At 44.0% G+C, this 17885-nt stretch overlaps 1 long non-coding RNA gene across 1 annotated transcript; it reads left to right on the plus strand.

The window, feature by feature from the left end:
- Positions 1-9359: 9359 nt before the first annotated feature.
- Positions 9360-17119, plus strand: LOC139060368 (uncharacterized). Its single transcript, XR_011514755.1, has 3 exons — positions 9360-9607; positions 11111-11247; positions 16343-17119. It is a non-coding gene; the product is annotated as an uncharacterized lncRNA (long non-coding RNA).
- The last annotated feature ends 766 nt before the right edge of the window (positions 17120-17885 follow it).

Below are 17885 nucleotides of genomic sequence, written 5' to 3' on the forward strand. Positions count from 1 at the left end.
GCACGTTTAGTATTGAAGGCCGCGCAATCTCGAGTTTTGATGACCCGTTGGAACAAGACGCAGACGAAGCATTGGCTCCCAGCTGCCGGCGCTTTTCATGATAGCGTCGTCGCAGTGCGACCGGGCGACGCTTTGGGGGCGGAGTGCACGCGAAAGCATGTGGCGTCACTTAATTCGTACGTACCGCTGATCTGAAGATATCAACGTGGAATGAAACCGTATCATTCATCGCTGACTCCTATATTCGTCAAAATAAAATGTTTTCCCATTCAAACTTGCTTTTTTTATTGCCCAATAATTCGGAAAATTCCATGGCCCCTTTCCATGCAACAAAAATCGATCGGCGACGGTACTGATTTGCATAACAGATCGAATTTCAATACAAGGAAATTTCTATATAACGAAGCGAATTGCCGATTTTACCTACTTTGTTATATCAAAGTTTAAGTGTATAACGAAATTTCCTGTTCTCTACACGGGGGCAGCATGTGGGCTTGTTCGTTGATTATCATGGAACAGCATGTAGTGTAGCGCAGCAAAAACAAGAACACAAGAAGAAATGAAACACAGACACAAGCGCCTAATTATGTCTGTGTTTTGCTTTTTCTTGTGTCCTTGTTTTTGTTGCATTACACTACATGACATTCAATACTTTCACTGTCACATTCATGAGCACTGAAAACCTAGAATCAACTAATATCTTGCCCGATTTGCCATAATTAAATAGAAAAATGTGGGTATAGCAGGTCTAATTGAGTTCTGGTGGTTTTAGTAACACTGACATATAGCTTTTAGGAATGTTTAATCGTTTCTTCTGTTAAGGCAGAGTACATGCTCAATTGCTACAATAAGTGTGAACGTAGGCAAAAACGACATTTTTGGCTCTTGCATCAATTTTATGGTATGTTGCGTGATCTAATCAAGTGGTTTCAATTTGACGAAGTTCTCGATTTAACAAAATAAAACCTCACATCCCAATAAAATTTATTAACTAGACACTGTACTTTATAACCAAAGTACTGTATAACTATAAGCAGCTACAGCTGCCATGAGTGGCGAGAAGAATTGAAATGAAATTACTTTAGTCGAAACACGCCGAGCGCTGCTGCTAAAGTACGCGCCACATGCATTGGGTGACTGCGGGAACCGCGGTACCACGCGCAGTTATTCAAAGCAGCACATAAAGGTGCCGCGGACTCAAATTGGTTAGTAAATGCATTTGGAACCAGTCTTTCGATTACTCAATTGATATATCAGCCACACACTCGCATAGCACGGCAACGTGGCAAACGCGGCCATGCGGACGCTTCATTATGCACGGATCGGCTGGTTGCAATATTGGGGCACTCTGTGGGTGCATGTTTAAAGCACAGCGTTTTTTGCCTATCGCGTGATCGTTGCGGGTGCTCCATGGCTGAGTGTATTGCATGGTACAGAATTGGCCCCAGTACCGAAAGTACACAGGTAGGGTGGTCCGTGTAGATGAAGCTTGATCGCGAGCTCAACATAACCACGTCATAATTATTCTGTAGCGATTATTTATGCGAAAGCGTCAAATGGCCCATTGAGCAAAAAAGCCGGCGTCTGTCGTCTCAGCGAAACAGCACCTCAAATCTCATTGGCTGCGACCACGTCACAAGCGCGCCTCGACGAAACAGAGCGGGTGAAAGGGTACACCTGCTGTCGCTATAGTGCACCAGGTGTTGCGTGAGGGGAGAGGGCGTCGCCGCGACGCCACGTCATCCTTGCTCTCGCAAGCCGCCCCCCCACCGTCTGCATCTCCCCCCTCCACTGGGCTTAACTGCTGTGCGTGCCTGCCGGCCTTGGTGGCCACTGCTGTTTGTTGGTCTCTGGTCATGCAGCACGTCGGTGGCATGCGGTGTTGGCACCGCAGGCTGCTGCTGCTGCTGCTGCTTGCTAGCTCGGACCCAATTTAGCTCTAGGGTGCATCACTTGCAGCGTAAAACTCGAAGGACTGCTCAGCGGCGTTCAATTGGGCGTTAATGCTTTCGCAATCACAACTCAGATAAGACATGCTTAGCTGTCCTCATATGTTTTTCTTTAGTTGCCAAGTGGATGCATCATTGTTCACCATTCACAGTCTTCAATCTGTCGTCATCATTGCATTGTCATTTCAAATTAGTTGTAATATCACGCCGTCGGATGCTGCCGCCTTCACGCTGTGTAGTAAATACGCAGTCATTGCCATGCATGCACTCATCATCCCAAAGTTGTTATGCCTCAATCGTGATGACTCTAGAATTGTCATCCCATCGTCGATCATGCCATCGTTGTCACCGCATCAGCATTGTACTGTTGTCGGCATTCGACAGATGCAATACACAGATTAGCATTACCTTTTCAGCTTCTAGAACAGAATGCACGTGGTGATCTACCGCAGTAATATTATGAGAGACACTTGGGCGGAACAATTGCTGGCCTCAATTGCCGAGCCTCCCTGTAACATCATTTATTTCAATATCCATAATAATCCTAAATTGTGTCACAAAACTTCTACAACAAATGTCAACATGGTTTCCATAAGACCTTGTCTCTCATAAAAAACACAACTATATTGTCATGTTCACTAACTTGATCTCCTCCATTGAACTTAGTTCTTGCGTTGAATGGATGCTTTTAGCGTTTTAAATTCTGCTACTTTGTGCCACTGCCTCCTTCTCCTGAATAAGGTAACTTAATATTGATCCGCATGCAATTACTAAAATTCACTGAATGCTTTCTTCATGACTAAACACAATTTTTATGTTAACAATTCCAATTCACAAATCTGTCTTTTGTCACTTCTGGCATGCCACAATGCTGAGCGTTTAGGCCCTTGATTTTTCTCATTTTAGATCTCGCAAAGAACTTAACGTAGAAAACTAAACTTTCTGTTGATGACTGTGTGTTTTGTCGTGAAACAATAAAACTCTGGCAGGTCCGTTTCTGTTCAAACAGACTAAACAAATGGCCCACTGATTATAAAAAGGCAGCGTCTGTCGTCTCAGCGAAATGGAACCTCAAATCCCATTGGTTGTGACCACATTGCGAGCGTGCCTCTACGGAGCAGAGCAGGTGAAAGGGTTCATCTGCCGTCGCTCTAGCGCGCCAAATGTTGCGTGAAGGGAGTGGGCGCCGCCGCAATGCCACGTCATCCTTGCCCTCGCAAGCGGGCGCAAAGTCCATATCTCCCCCCCCTCCACTGGGCTTAGCTGCTGCACGTGCCCAGTGGGGCAATGTCTCCACTAATGTCTCTCCGGAGTGCCATCACTAGTTAAAAACATAACACCAGTACCCTAGCAAAAAAACTGATAGAAATTTCTATAGTCTCTTAGGAATATGTATAGGTTGTACAGGTCCTTCTAAGAGTGATATATATTCCTACCTGACCCATAGAACTCTTTACCAGACTGGCAGGCAGCAGATAGATCTCACTGTGCTGCCTACAAGCCCAAATAGCATGATGTACGTATCAGTCTTTTAAACCCAGATAGAGATCATCATATGACATACAGAAATCTTATTGAGGCACTGATAAAGCATGTTAGAAATAGCACACATGCCGGTGCCCACACGCCTGAAGAGACGTTTTTAAAATGAACTGAATATACAACCCTGAATGCATTGCCTGTCACGTGAACGGATTAACAAACACAGTTGGGATATTGGAGTATCAAATAAAAATGAAGTGTGTAAACTGTGCAATTATCAAAACTTTTTACAGCTTGTATGCAGATATATTATCCTAAACATGTTTCAACATAAATTAAAGCACACATTTTCAAAGCACAGCAGCGTTACTTAGTCTATGAAACTACATTGGGGAAGTTGCATGAGAAAAGTGTCAGTCCATCTTTGTAGCAGGTGTGCTCCAGTTCTTTTAATACAAAATTACACTTACAAATTTTGCGAGACGGATGTGCAACATTTAATGCATATCCAAAACAGGATTACTGTCATCATCATCATCATTATATTTATATCCACTGCAGGACGCAAGCCTCTCCCTGCAATCTCTAATTACCCCTGTCCTGCGCCAACCGATTCCAACTAGCACCCGCAAATTTCCTAATTTTCGCGCATCACCTAGTCTTCTGCCATCCTCTACTGCACTTCCCTTCTCTTGGTACCCTTCTGTCATCCTAATGGTCCAACGGTTATCTAATCTGCGCTTTACATGACCTGCCCAGCGCCATTTTTTTCTCTTAATGTCGATTAGAATATCATCTATACCCATTTGCTCTCTTGTCTAAACTGCTCTCTTTCTGTGTCTTAAAGTTATACTTAGCATTCTTCGTTCCATCCCTCTTTGCACGGCCCTTAACTTGTTCTCAAGCTTCTTTGTAAGTCTCCAAATCTCTGCGCCATATGTTAGCACCCATAAAATGCACTGATTGTATACTTTCCTCTTCAATGATAAGGGTAAGCTCCCAGTCAGGAGCTCACAATGTCTGCCATATGCAATCCAACCCATTTTTATTCTTCTGTGAATTTCCTTCTCATGGTCAGGGTTTCCTGTGATTAGTTGACCTGGGTAGACGTACACCTTCACGGACTCTGCACTCTAAAAATTTTCACACCCTTATGGGTGTAATGCGGGTGTATTCATCTTTTCACCCTTGTAAACACCCTTGAAACACCCTTTTTTAACGAAAAAGGGTGTTCAACAAGAAAACACCCTTGGAACACCCCAGTCTTTCTAATTTACACCCTAATTATAAGGGAGTAAGTGAACAAGCTTACAGTATATGATGAATGAACATTGCCAGTTAAGGCGTTGATTTTGGCTGTACATGAAACGCGCGCTATCTGCGCTTGAATCAGGTAGCTGGAATGATTAGATCGGGGCACCTAGGCAGCAGCGCACTGGCTCCGAACAGTGGTCAAAAATGAAGTTTCCCGCGAATGTTGATATTGAACGGATGACACTAACGCGCAGACTTTGCATAGCCAGATATCTGCAAAAGGCTTCATATGATCAATAGCAAAATATTTACAATGCTATCACTGAATACTTAAAGGTGTGCAACCAGTTAGACTGGGAATGGTTAGGAGTGAGGGCTAACGGTAAATAGCTCACCAACTTACGGTTCGTAGATGACATTGGCATACTCAGCAACACTGCAGACTATTTGCAACAAACGTTTGAGGAACATGTCGAAGAAAGTGTAAGTCTGACTGAGAGTTAGTATGCAGAAGAGAAAAGTAATGTTCCGCAGCGTGGCGAGAGAACGAATGTCATGGTCGGCAGTCAGCCTCTAGAACCTGCGCAGAAATACGTTTATTGAGCTTAATTACTCGCAGGGGCCTCTGATCAAGGAAATTAACAAAAATAAAACATTAGCTGGAGAGCTTACGGCAGGCATTACTAAATCATGACCAGGGAGCTTACTGCTAACCATTGCTTTCTACCGTTACTAACGTATGGGGCCGAAACTTGGAAGTTACCAAAGAAGCTTGGGAAGACGTTGAGGACCGCGCAACGAACGATGGAATGAAAATTATTAGGCATGATGATAATAGACTGGAAGACAGCGATGTGGATTAGAGAGCGAACGGGAATAGCTGATATACTGGTTGACATTATGAGGAAGAAGTCGTGCTGGGCAGACATTGTAATGCGTAAGGGAGAGAACTGCTGGTCTATTGGAGTAGCAAAATGGGTGCTAAGGGAAGGAAAGCACAGTCGAGGACGGCAGAGAATAATGTGGACGTGATGGAATCGGGAAACTTGAAAACACGTGGAACCAGTTAGCACAAGACAGGGGTATTGGAGATCGCTGGAGAAGCTTTCGTCCTGCGATGGACGTCAAAATAAGCTGATGATGATGATGATGTGACGACATCCATGCTAGCTTCGCGGCATGTCTTTCATGTTATGTCATGCATGCGTGTCATGCACGTTCTGATAGCTCGATTTCCGTCGATTGTGGGGGGGGGGGCGCTAGTAGCGGCATAGCCAAGTGGGGCACACCGGGCACTTGTAACGCTCACTAAAAGTAAAATTTTTGCTGCTGTGGCAATGGCCCCGCTCCTTCCCCCTCCACGGTCAATTGGGACCCCCCCCCCCCCTCATACGAAAAAATTTTCTGGTTACGCCACTGTGGGGACGGGGGTGTAAGATTGCTCTAGACCCCTCCCCCTAACTTGTCAACGGAAACGGGGGACGGGAGGGCAGCTGCCGCCGGGCCGCAAACCTTAGGCAGCCCAATTAACGGCTGCATTTCCCTTTGGACGTGAATACTGCATTAATGCCATTACACTGTAGGATTCATGGCGGTTCGAGGGCATGCGACAATAAAAAAAAACACATACAGCCATCAGAAAGTCTTAGCTTGAGCAGATCTTTGGGAGCTGGGCAAGACTCTCACAAAAGAAAAAAAGCTTGGCACCCCTCTTACAGGCATTGTCAACTCTGGGTCCCACCGCTGACTGTACATTTCCGGTAAAAAAAATCACCCATGAACTCCTCTCGGATTTGTCTAAGTGTTCGTAAGCATTGTGACTCTTCCTCATCTACACGCAGTCCATGTCGTTATCAATGTTATGAGACTTGATCCGACAAGTATAAGCGCCAGCGCTGCGGCGACACGGGCTGCTCTGGTCGGCAGCGCAAGCAAAGTACTGCAGGTGGCGGGGCCAGGCGCGCTGGTGACGTTCCGTTCGTTTTGAGCCGTTATCGCTCTTTAGCCCTCCTCATCCGCGACGAACCATTATCAACCGTTCTCCGGCGGCGGCTGCTTGTGGCACGGTCGCGCGAACCGTATCTTGAAAGCGAACTGCATTGTAGACAGAGTGTGCCCACTGCTGAAAACTTCACGCGCTGTGTTCTCACCGTTTACTTCGCTTTGAAAACAGACGCGCGCACACCTATCTTGAAAGTGATCTGCGAAAAGCGCATAGTGCGGCATAAGCTGAAAGCTTCGTGAGCGCAGTGTTCTCGCCGCTTCGGTCGCGTTGAAGCCTTGAAGCGAGAGCTAGTACGAAGGTGAATTCACTCGCTGCTGCAGGTTCTATATTGAAAGATATCGTGCGGTACGGACTGACGGACGGATGGTTTTTCTTGTTGGGGAAGTATAGAAATGATTACGTTATAAAAAAAATCGCAGGGTTCGCGAATTTCGCGATAAGAACCAACACCAACCTACTCTCCCACCCCCCGCTGAGCGATGCCGTCTTGATCGCCCCCTCCCAACCCCAGGAAAAGGGACACTACCTTTCTATCTCAGTTGAAGAAAGGATGATGAAGCGGTAACAACGACAATAACGGCATTTTCTAACGAGTTGTCTTATGGCCTCTGAGATTTGCGCGCGAAGCTGGCGCGCGCGAACCTGAGAGGCCATAATTGGCCGCTTAATAGCATAAAAAGACAAAGATAATGCCAAACGACATAACTAAAAATTCAAACAAAGAACTGATCTTAGCTGTACTGTTTGGGGAAAAGAAATAAAAAATTAGACAGCCGCAACACACGCCACTAAAGCCACCACCGCCGGCATAACGCGGAACCAACTGCTGGCAACATTCATTCGCGCGTCATTGCTTCGTGCGCGTCGTTACAGTGCTCTAGAATATGGGTAGTGGGTTCAGGGAGCGGCCGCCGGTGAGGCGGCTTGTGTCGACGATACCAGATGGCGCCACCAGAGCATAGGCTGTATGAGATGCGGCGCGCTGCGCCGTGGCTGCGCACTGTGTATAGAATTGTCGCAGAAATAAACAAGGCTCTGTCTTTTAAAAGAGGTCCTACAAATAGGTGAGGCTGTACACAGATATTGTCGGCGAATCAAGAGAATTAGATATAGTAGTAGCCAACAGCCGATAGCGCGGTCGTGCGGACGAGCGGCCCCGTTGATCCTTCGCAACGCTGATCGTGCTCTTTTGCAGGTACGGCCCCCATATTTCAACGTTAGTGCATAGTAGTATTATCGCCGCCCATAGGAAAGGCTGAGTAAAGGGAGAGGAGTAAACATTCTATAGATCATCGGGGTTATCCAGCCGCCCACTCGAAACTGTCGGCAAACGTGGCCGAGCGTACTCCAGCTTGAGCCATCGGAAGTGTTTTAGTAGAGGGGCGGGGCAACGAGAAATCGCAATAAAAAAAAAACGCTTCACTTAGAGACCGTTGTGTGTACCGCGAACTATATCCGAATGCGATAATATTAAGTGTGGTATGCATGCCCCTGCTTTAATTGTTCTGATGCATGCATTTCTTTTTCTTCAAAACGAAGGGTCAATTGCCGCCGATGTATAAACGCTGATGAATGCAAGACAAGACAAAATAACTTTCATAAAATAAAGCACTCCTTTATTGCAGCGCTCCAACTATGCCCAATGTGAAACAAATTCTTGAATTTAGCCGCGCGACTATGAGCACTTGCCCATATCTTAGCATGAAGCTTCTTTTTCCTTCGAGCTTCTCGCGACTCATTGATTAATTGAACATAAAAATGTAACCTTGTCAAAACATAAAACTTGACAATGCTGGCTGTGAGCGCTTCTGAATGCTGGCTGCACCCTACACCACATGAAATCTGAGATTTGCCCAGCACCATAACATCTACTATTCTGTTACTGCACAGGCTTTCCTGACTAAAAAAAGTTGTGAAAAGGTTTTCCAGCCTTCTCACCGTCAAAAAAAGCACGCGGGACGGGTAGAGCAACCCTCCTTTGTCACAAATTGCAGTGAACTCATTGTCCTGGCTTTTCTCATTTGGCGCCTGTAGCAGCAAGTTTTTGCATTCGACACAGTCACTGCGTGCAATGAACTTGCGCGCTACATAACCTGCCATGTAGTGTATTAGCCGGTCATCGCTGTTTTCAATGACATAACCGCTGTGATCTGGAGATATTTGGCGTAGTTTGCCTTCAGCCAATGAGAGATTGCCCGACTCTATGAGTTTGTCAATGTCTTCCTCTGCAGTGTTGGCATCATATGCATCCAGCAAGGAACTAAGTGGCTCATTGCTGTCGGCGTTTCCTGATCTCACTACGCTCGCTAGATTATAAAACGAAAGACAATTCACTACAATAAAAAAATTGGGTTGATGTAGGGTGATCATTAGATCCACAGGACTGCCTTACGATACCGAAAAAGTTCTCCAATAGATCCTGGCTCAAGCGCGATGTCATTAAATACTTAAAGCCCTGTGTACTCAGGCAGCTGGGTAGGACTGCTAGCCGCGCGGGCGGGCGCGCCGAGCCTACAGCCCACGCTACAACAGCGCCACCGCTTAGATCCGGGACCTGTCGACACTCGCCGCCTCACCGCATCGCATGGAGCGCGGCGGCTCCTGAACCCACTACCCCATATTCTAGAGCACTGTAGCGTCGTCTCCGCAACGAGAGCCGCCATCTTCTCGCGCCTAACGTTTCGTATGGTTTTGTTCTCTGCAATCCGCGCACACAGCTCATCGGTGGCTGCACGTCTGCTCGGCGTCGCAATGCGGCCTGCGTCATTTTCTGGTGCTCGCGCAATCGGTGTGAAACATGTCGCATGTGAAATGTTTGATAGAAGTGCCTCACGTCCAAGTCAAGCCGCCGTACGGGTGTATGGCTGTGCGCCCCGTTCTCGGAAGCGTCGACGGGTTTCCGGCATGCGGATTTCAGGTACGTGCAAATGCGTTTCGCCATCCTATTGAGCTCCGGAGCAAAGCGTGCAATATTTCATGTGAAAGATGCAGTGCCCGTGATCATGGTGTGAATTTCGAGCGGCAAACGAGAACTTTGGCACTTAGAGCACACCGCGGCTGCTAAGTCAGCGTGGAAATTGTTTTACGTTACCGTAATATGTTGCTGTCAGTCTAATCTGCGGCTTGTGGATAGCTAGCCCATTGACGTTTGCTTGTGGCAGCGATAGGTGTATAAATGGAAGCGGTAATAATTTTCGAGAGCAGAGTTTTTTCGCTCGATGCTTGGTCGTGTTTATGGCGTTAGGAAAGCTACAAAACTAAATGGCTTGATCGTGCTTAGTTCCAACTCTAAGGGGCGTAACGTTGGCGCTGTATATGTTTGTTTTCGGTGTCACGAGTACCACTTTCATGCTTTTGTTGCATGAGAGTGGTAGCTGCTGCGTGCCGTCTGGGTAGAACACAATAAAAGCAATTTCCTCACTCATACGTATGCAATGTGAGGTAACAAAATTTCCAGCGTTTTATTCGGAGCGTAAATATCCAGTATAGTTTAGTAAGAAACTCAAATTCTGGGTTAGCTTAGTAGGCGTGAAACAAGTGAAACTCGCATTCCTTTTTGAATTGTTCGCCCAAACTGCACCGCCCCCAGATGCGTCATCGGGTAATTGACAGTAGCTTCGCTACGTGAGTTGTTTTATGCGCCTATATTGCCCGGTTAAGTATCCTGTTCATTTATGCTGACGCTCGTTCATCTTGATTTTAAGCGGTTACTATCCCCGAGTACCGGACGATGCCAAACTTGTGAGGTGTAGCAAACGCGGGAAATTCAAAGTGGCGTGGCTGCAAGGCCCTGTTTTTACGTTTCTTGCATTCAAAGCCAACAGACACAGTATCACTGATTTATTTTCCATTTCTGCTGTACTTGATCAATCTAATGTGACAACTGCATCTGCTCTTTAATGTTCTCCATTTACTGTGTATTCAGCTTGGCTGCCACCTTCTCTTCAGAGGATGCCGCTGTGATAACTCTTTCGTATAGCACATGCCTCTAGGCCCTTGTGTTTCAAGGGCTCCCGCGAGGCAGCAGTGCTCCAAGTAATTTTACCATCCTATATATTTTCTATTTTGCATCATTCTTCCACGATGGATTTTAATGTTAATAGTATTTGTCATTAGTCATCGCCATAATGTTATAGCACGTAGATTTTACGCACTTCACATCGACAATTTTTAGGGCAGTTTACAGCCAAGTCACATCTTCCGTAATACATCGTCAACATTACCACTTGTCATGGCGCTCTTTGGCCAAACCTGGCCCTTGCGCCATAAAACACCACACATCATCATCATCAGCTTGGCTGCCAGAAAATGCTTGAATTTCTTTCAGTATCCAAGTGACGAAATATTTCACTGACGGCCGTGTGTGAAACACGCAAGATGACAAAACTGATAGCAAAATGATGAGATATTTCATTTATAGCGTTTGGACTCTACTTTTGGTGAGGATGTTGATCGACCTTGGGCCTGGCGACAGCACACCCGACATCGCCAAAGTGCAGCCTATCAGTTGAGTGCCCCCGAATGGACCATCAACATTGGAAAATGAAGCAAAGCCAGGTAGGGGCAATTTTTACTTTGGAACAGAATACTGACAGCTGCCTCTTTTTTTAAGAACTAAATAACATATTTACAAACCAATCCTTTCTCTTTGTGCAGCCTACATAGAATTGTTTTTTGCTTGTTATACAGACCTTCAGAAAGCAGTTCTGAACCTTTTTTGCATGCACAAATAAATAAAGAGGAGTGCACTTTCTGAAGAAATTGATGCACTGAAATGTGCGTTTGACACACAGTGAGATTGCATGTGTTCACTGGCACTTCTTGCATGTGTTCACTGGCTTCTTTCTAGCTTGAAAGAAAAATTTGTTGCACCTATTGAGCGGTAGAAAGCTGGATTGGGAATTTTTCAGGATGCTCTACAATTTTCGCACTGACACTTTTGCTTTGAATATTTGAGCAGTTAAGTAATCGTTACTAACTAATTAACTAATTAGAAGAAATGTAAGAATTGGTTTCACTTCCTCAAAACGATGGCAAACGACATTGCCTTGGTGCTGTCCAGCTACGTGGCAGTTGTACATATTTAAAGCTTGCACATGTCATACAGACCACCTGGACAAGGCATATATAGAAGTGGCTAAGTTGTGTGAGCCAGCCATATGTAGCAAATCATGAGAAACAGCCATGTTTCTTTCACTTAAGGGCATGATAAGATTTACATGCTCGACACCTTGCATCAGTGTGTTCTAGGCCTGTTCGTAGTTTAGCTGCTACATAAACAATATTTCTCCACATGTAAGCTCATATGCATCTTTCAAGTATATTGCCCCGTGTGTCCAAAATAAACCATCCTCGCGCTTCCTTCATTATGTATACATCTGTTGCTGTGCTAAATTTTTAACATGCAACTGCACAAATTTTCATCTAGTTTACATATTTCCTCGTTGTTTGGTGGCTTTATTTCTGAACAAGTTGTTTTCGTTAACCCCTGTTGCACACAGCAGTATACAGCATTTCTGCCTAGAGTGGGAATTGTTCTTTTTTTCAGATTGACATAAATACACCTTGCCTGGGCAATGTAAGGCATTCTACATAACACGGCCCTGCAATAATGTTTCATATTGCATTCCAGCATCATAAAGAACTGTTTACTTACCAGATTAGAATATCTATAAGTGTTGGAAGTAACAGAACTGGAAGAAGCCAGCAGATAATGAGGCCAAGGAAAGCATAGAGGAACATGTTTTAAGTTTTTTATATGAAGTATAGAAATGATGAATTCTAGGTAAGTGAAAGTGGATTAAAACATATCCACCTCTTGATGGGGAACGGACCCATCACCTTCACATTACGCATGTGGTATACTAACCACTGTGGTACTACGGCCGTGTTCGAGCGTCGACAATCTGAGGGGCCATTGTGGACGGTTGAATGCTGCCTCGGTGGCACAGTGGTTACTGCATCGCATGCCTAATGCAAAGGCTGTAGGTTCGTTCTCCCCCCATGCCTGTTTTTTTTTACCATTTTCATTTCCTTTTATCATTTCTACATTTAAATAGAAAATTACAAATAAGTTTCCACGTGCCTTCCCTGGCATCTTCCAGCTGTGATTCAGAAAAATTTGGCCCTCAGTATCCGTTCTTCTCGTTTGGAAGAACAGGAGCTTCATTTTAAAAATAATGAATTCACCTTGTTCAGCATCTCAATGTGGTCTCAAATCTTATCACATCATGTGTATTACTAAGTGAAGTTTTTGTTAAGATGATATAGCATGGGACCTAATTAGTAGCCTTTGTGTACAGATATATGACTAGTCTAATAAATAGGAGGATTTTAAGAAGCACTTCTAACATGGTCTGAGCATGTGTTTAAAAAAACTAATCTAGCATGATTTCAGGCATAGCTGTTGCCCCTGAAAAATATTTGGATCATCTGCATTGGCATTGTTTTTAGAGAGCACCAATACTGCTTTGATAGAAGTAGCCTCGTGGAACATGAATCATCGCTTCTTGCTTAGTCAAGGAAATATCTGCATATCTGACGTGCATGTGTCATATGCTCGAATGCTGTTTAAAGGCTGCTAATAAGAAAATTACTTCACTTGCCTTCCAGAGATTGCTTCAGTAGTCTATGCTACTCGATCATAAACAATTTACCAGAGTGAACTTTCATCACAGTTGGCTTTGCAATGTTTATGCAAAATACAATTGCCTACTAGACATGTGACTGCACTAAAACTTGGAATTAATGACCAGTAAGATTTATGGGACCAGCAAAACTTAGTTTATTACCCCAGAACAAAATGCGAGGCACTTCGGTTATTTCTGCCATAGAGTTTCTTACAGTAATTACTAGAGGGAACTCTGGCGCTGCAGTCGTACCACCATGGGAATGATGGGAAGCACATGGATTTGTCTGATATTCGTGCTTGTGAATTCAGACGTTCTTGTGGCTTCGTGTATTATACGCTATATAAATCTTATTGTCGTAAATTTCAGCGCAGTCTATACTCTTCGAAGTGCAGAAGACGACGCCAACACGCACAATTGCTATTAATTGCAACGATTGAGCTTGTCCAGGTAGCCAAATCGAAGGGCACCAAGCGTCTCAAGGCACTGTATGCCCGCGATAAATTCATCAGGGCGTTGCACTCGCTTGTCGTTACATGCCTCCGTCGCTTAATGGTTTCAATATCAGACTTCTGTTCTAGAGTTCCTGTGTTTGAATCCTGTCGTCGGACGATTTTAATGTTTATTTATTTATTACACAGTATATTGTTGAAAATGACTAGAATACAAAGTCACAAAGCCGTTTGAAGCCAAACAGACGAAGTTTAGGCAAATCCATGTACTTCCCATAATTTCCATGCGGGTACAGCCGTTCTTGTTTGATCTCCTGTGGACACTAACGTCAGAGTTCCCTCTAGTAATTATTGTATGAAACTCTGATTTCTGCGCCTCGCTCGTGCAGAAGCGGCACCACACCTGCTGCGTAAACATGCACTGCCTTTCGGCCGAGTGCAGGGAATGCTGTGAACTCACCATGTACATAGCCTGCACTAAGTAAAACAAATCGCAACGTGCAGTTGCTACCACGTTGAACTGGTGGAATGAGTAGTGAAATGCAGTACCTCCTGAACTAGTTCAGAAAGTGCAGGTTAATCAAGTGGAGATTATATAGCAACAGAAGTTGAGTGATTCTGCATTACATTCACGAAATATACTTCATGATACTTTTCCATTTATTTCCTCAGTTATTAAGAATCCCTGTTGCATTGTTGGACAAAACTACAGAATGCCAACATATTTTCCAGCATTCACTGGTAGCAAACATGTCAAAACATGTTCTAGTGTCTGGATTGCCGCTTTAGCTGTTAACCCCCAAGTTAATTCCGGAAAATGTACCAAATGTTTTACGTACTCAATTTTCGGTGTCATTCTCTTTCTAAAAATATATTACTTCATTGGTCTCTGGTTAGAAATAACACAAAAATAAGAGCTGCTCTTGAGGGCAGCTTTCCCTCAATGCCGACTGTAACTCATCTTTGACAACAAGAGCAGCATAACGTCGGGCAGAAAGAGTGCAACTAGTCATTGGCGATATTGGTACTACCTCCAGTCACTAGCACAGCTTGTGACCAATGGTTAAAGGTTGCGACTTTGTTGCTGCCCAATTTTAATTCTGCAGCTGTTACACTTGGGTGTAGCATGTGTACGTACGTGTGCATGCATTAAAATGACTTCACGCTAGAGCAAAACAACTAGTGCAGAGAGGCATTAGTCATCTTTATATATTTGCTTTGTAAAGATGCACTAACTTTATCTTTTGCAATACAGTAAAAGCTCGTTAATTCGAACCGCAAGAGGAAGCCGCTTCAGTTCGAATTAACGAAAGTTCGAACTAACGAAAGTGAAGGAGAGCAACAGTACACTGCGATTTGGAAGCAGTAGGGCATGTCAGAAATTTGGCGAGTCAAAAAGTGATGGCGTGTGCCGCGGGCACACGCCATCTTCGAGTCGAAGCTCTGGGTCCGACTGTGCCACACCACCGATGTCCAATGAAACGAACGTTAGCCGAGGCTTAACACCATCACAATGAATCGCGACGGCCGATGCCTCCTAAGCTGGAAACAGAGGTGCACAACCGATGAAGACTGCCGAGACAAAGACGCTGAACATGTGAAGGTGGCGAAGGCCCTGATTCGTTGGTTCTTGATTGCAAGCGCAGCTGCGACGTACTTGATTCGCTGTGTTTTGGCGCTTGCCGTGCCATCTCCGCACAGCATTAGCAGCTGTACAAGATTTGCGAAGTCTCCGAGATTCGCAGCGGGCAAGAAGTCTCGGAGGTTGCATAGAACGGAGAGGCGGCAGCCGCCGCTGCCTTCTGGCTGACCCCGCGTCGGTTAGATTTTTTTCCGATTTTGCCTTCTCTCGCCGTTCTCTCCGTTTCGTAGGCAATACAGCCTTGTGTGTAGGCAGTAGGCGCGTTTCTCTGGCCGTGTGCCAGGAGAGCGTAGTTCGAATTATCCGTGAGGGAACCTTCTCGTATTCGAATTAACGGACTTCTTTATACATAGACTTCTGTGGAGTTTGGCCAGACCAAATCGTACAGTTCGAATTATCCATAAATTCGAATTATTGGAGTTCGAATTAACGAGCTTTCACTGTATAGACTTGGCGCTCATTGGCCAAAGATGCCCTTGTGCTACTAAAACCTACCAATTAATTCGCTTTTTGCAGTAGCAGGTGCTTATTCCTTTTTCAGGATCGGTCTGTGAGTTTTAATTTGTTTTTCTTGAACTGTGCAATTCCCACTCACAGGACTGCATGTCATCTAAGGTGTTCCTTTTTCAATCAAGAATGTTGAGGTTGTGTTTGTGAAACTCGATTTCTTGCCTCGAACGAGCTTGTACAAACTGACCAAGCTGATAATTCTACCTGCTTATATAAGAAATGTGTTGCGGTTATGAACCCTCATAATGAATGACACACAGTATAAAAATTTTATCTAATAAAACAATTTAATGAAAATTTTCATGTTTTTCGCGTTCGTGTTCACTTCTCTACTCTCGTGTCCTGTCTGCATGCCTCACCTCTTTTTTTGCATATTAAATATCGTATAAACTTAACCATGCTTTTTTACCACAATGCAGGGGGAAAAGGTTCCGGTAACACTGCATTCAGTATGGTGGCCCAGACGTGTATGCAAGCAACCTCCTTCATGTGGACCAAGAACTACTCTGCAGTGTCTCACAGACTTCCATGCGAAGCCCTCAACATTCTCGTCCCAGTGGAATGGCTGCTCATCTATCTGCGTGTCCATCACCAAGATGGCCAGTTGTAAAGCTCCTGTACCCGTTTAAGACAGCTTAATGATTTTTTTATTTAGTTTTCATGGTTGGCCGTAGAATCTTAACATTTTTGATGTTTCTAACGTTTTTACCTGGCCCAAAGTGGTGCAATAACTTTAAACCAGTGTAATGTATTTAAGTGATGCTCACTCTAATGCCTATCTGGTTTTGTTTGTGTTTAAGAAATTTGAATGTCTGATGAGGTAACAGCATTTAAACTTGTCATCGTGGCTCTTTTCAGTGAGCTGCTAGGAAATAAGATGCAAAACTTATCACACGCCAGTTGTAGCATTTTTGTTTTCAAGACTAAAGTATACATGTTTCAAAAGATGGAAAGTGGGGAAAAAAGCCTCAAGAACATAATCATCCTAGGATTGTCATGTCCTTACAACTCTGCAATGACTAATGCCTCATACATCTTGGGAGCATATTGGTCGCAATGCCTACAGGTATACTTGATAAGAGAATAGCTTGCACTCAGATTTGCCACGCAGTTGATGGCTGATAGCTTTTGTTTGTCGTCTTCATGTTACTACTATGTATTCAATATGCATTTACATGTGCTGCGGTTTTTTTGCAGTCACACACACACACACACACACACACACACACACACACACACACACACACATATATATATATATATATATATATATATATATATATATATATATATATATATATATATATATATTCGTTTCAATAAAAATTTAGTTGAGAGTTAGCGCTCATCCTGTCTGCTTCTAGTATGTGTCCCTGTCACTTCGCGCTACAATCCAAGATCAGGTTACTGTACCAACTTGCCCAACTTTTTATCCTTGGGTTAAAGACACACTCAGACTTGTTCTTACTTATGTGACCGGTTATTTTTGTGCTTTATAATAAGATGCAGTGCTTTTCAAATGAAAACATGTGATAGTTCGTAGTGAGGTTATTTAAAAAAACTGTTCTGCTTAAAATTTAATTGAGCAAGCCTGCGCCATTATTCGGTGCTTATGTCTTTGTAATTGTATTGTTTTACTCATCTTCCTTTTTACTTTTAAAATGTGCAAACATTATTATGTAACCATTTCTCTTGAATGAAATAAATACTTCTGGCATTTCGTCACAAATTTTACAATGATTTTGTTCAATTAGGTAACCTTAGACTAGCTGATTGTTATTCTGGTAGCTTAACTTACAATGCCTGTAGAATATTCAATGCAAGCACATGGTGAAAAATACACTAAGTTATTGGGTATAAGCAGGTCACTGTCAGTAAATGGAGCATACGTATATTTCAGAAAATAGTGCATGCTTACATATTGAACAGCATGCACAGCTACACATGCTGTTTTGTTCGTAA

Source organism: Dermacentor albipictus, chromosome 5, assembly GCF_038994185.2.
Source record: "Dermacentor albipictus isolate Rhodes 1998 colony chromosome 5, USDA_Dalb.pri_finalv2, whole genome shotgun sequence".
NCBI lineage: Eukaryota > Metazoa > Arthropoda > Arachnida > Ixodida > Ixodidae > Dermacentor > Dermacentor albipictus.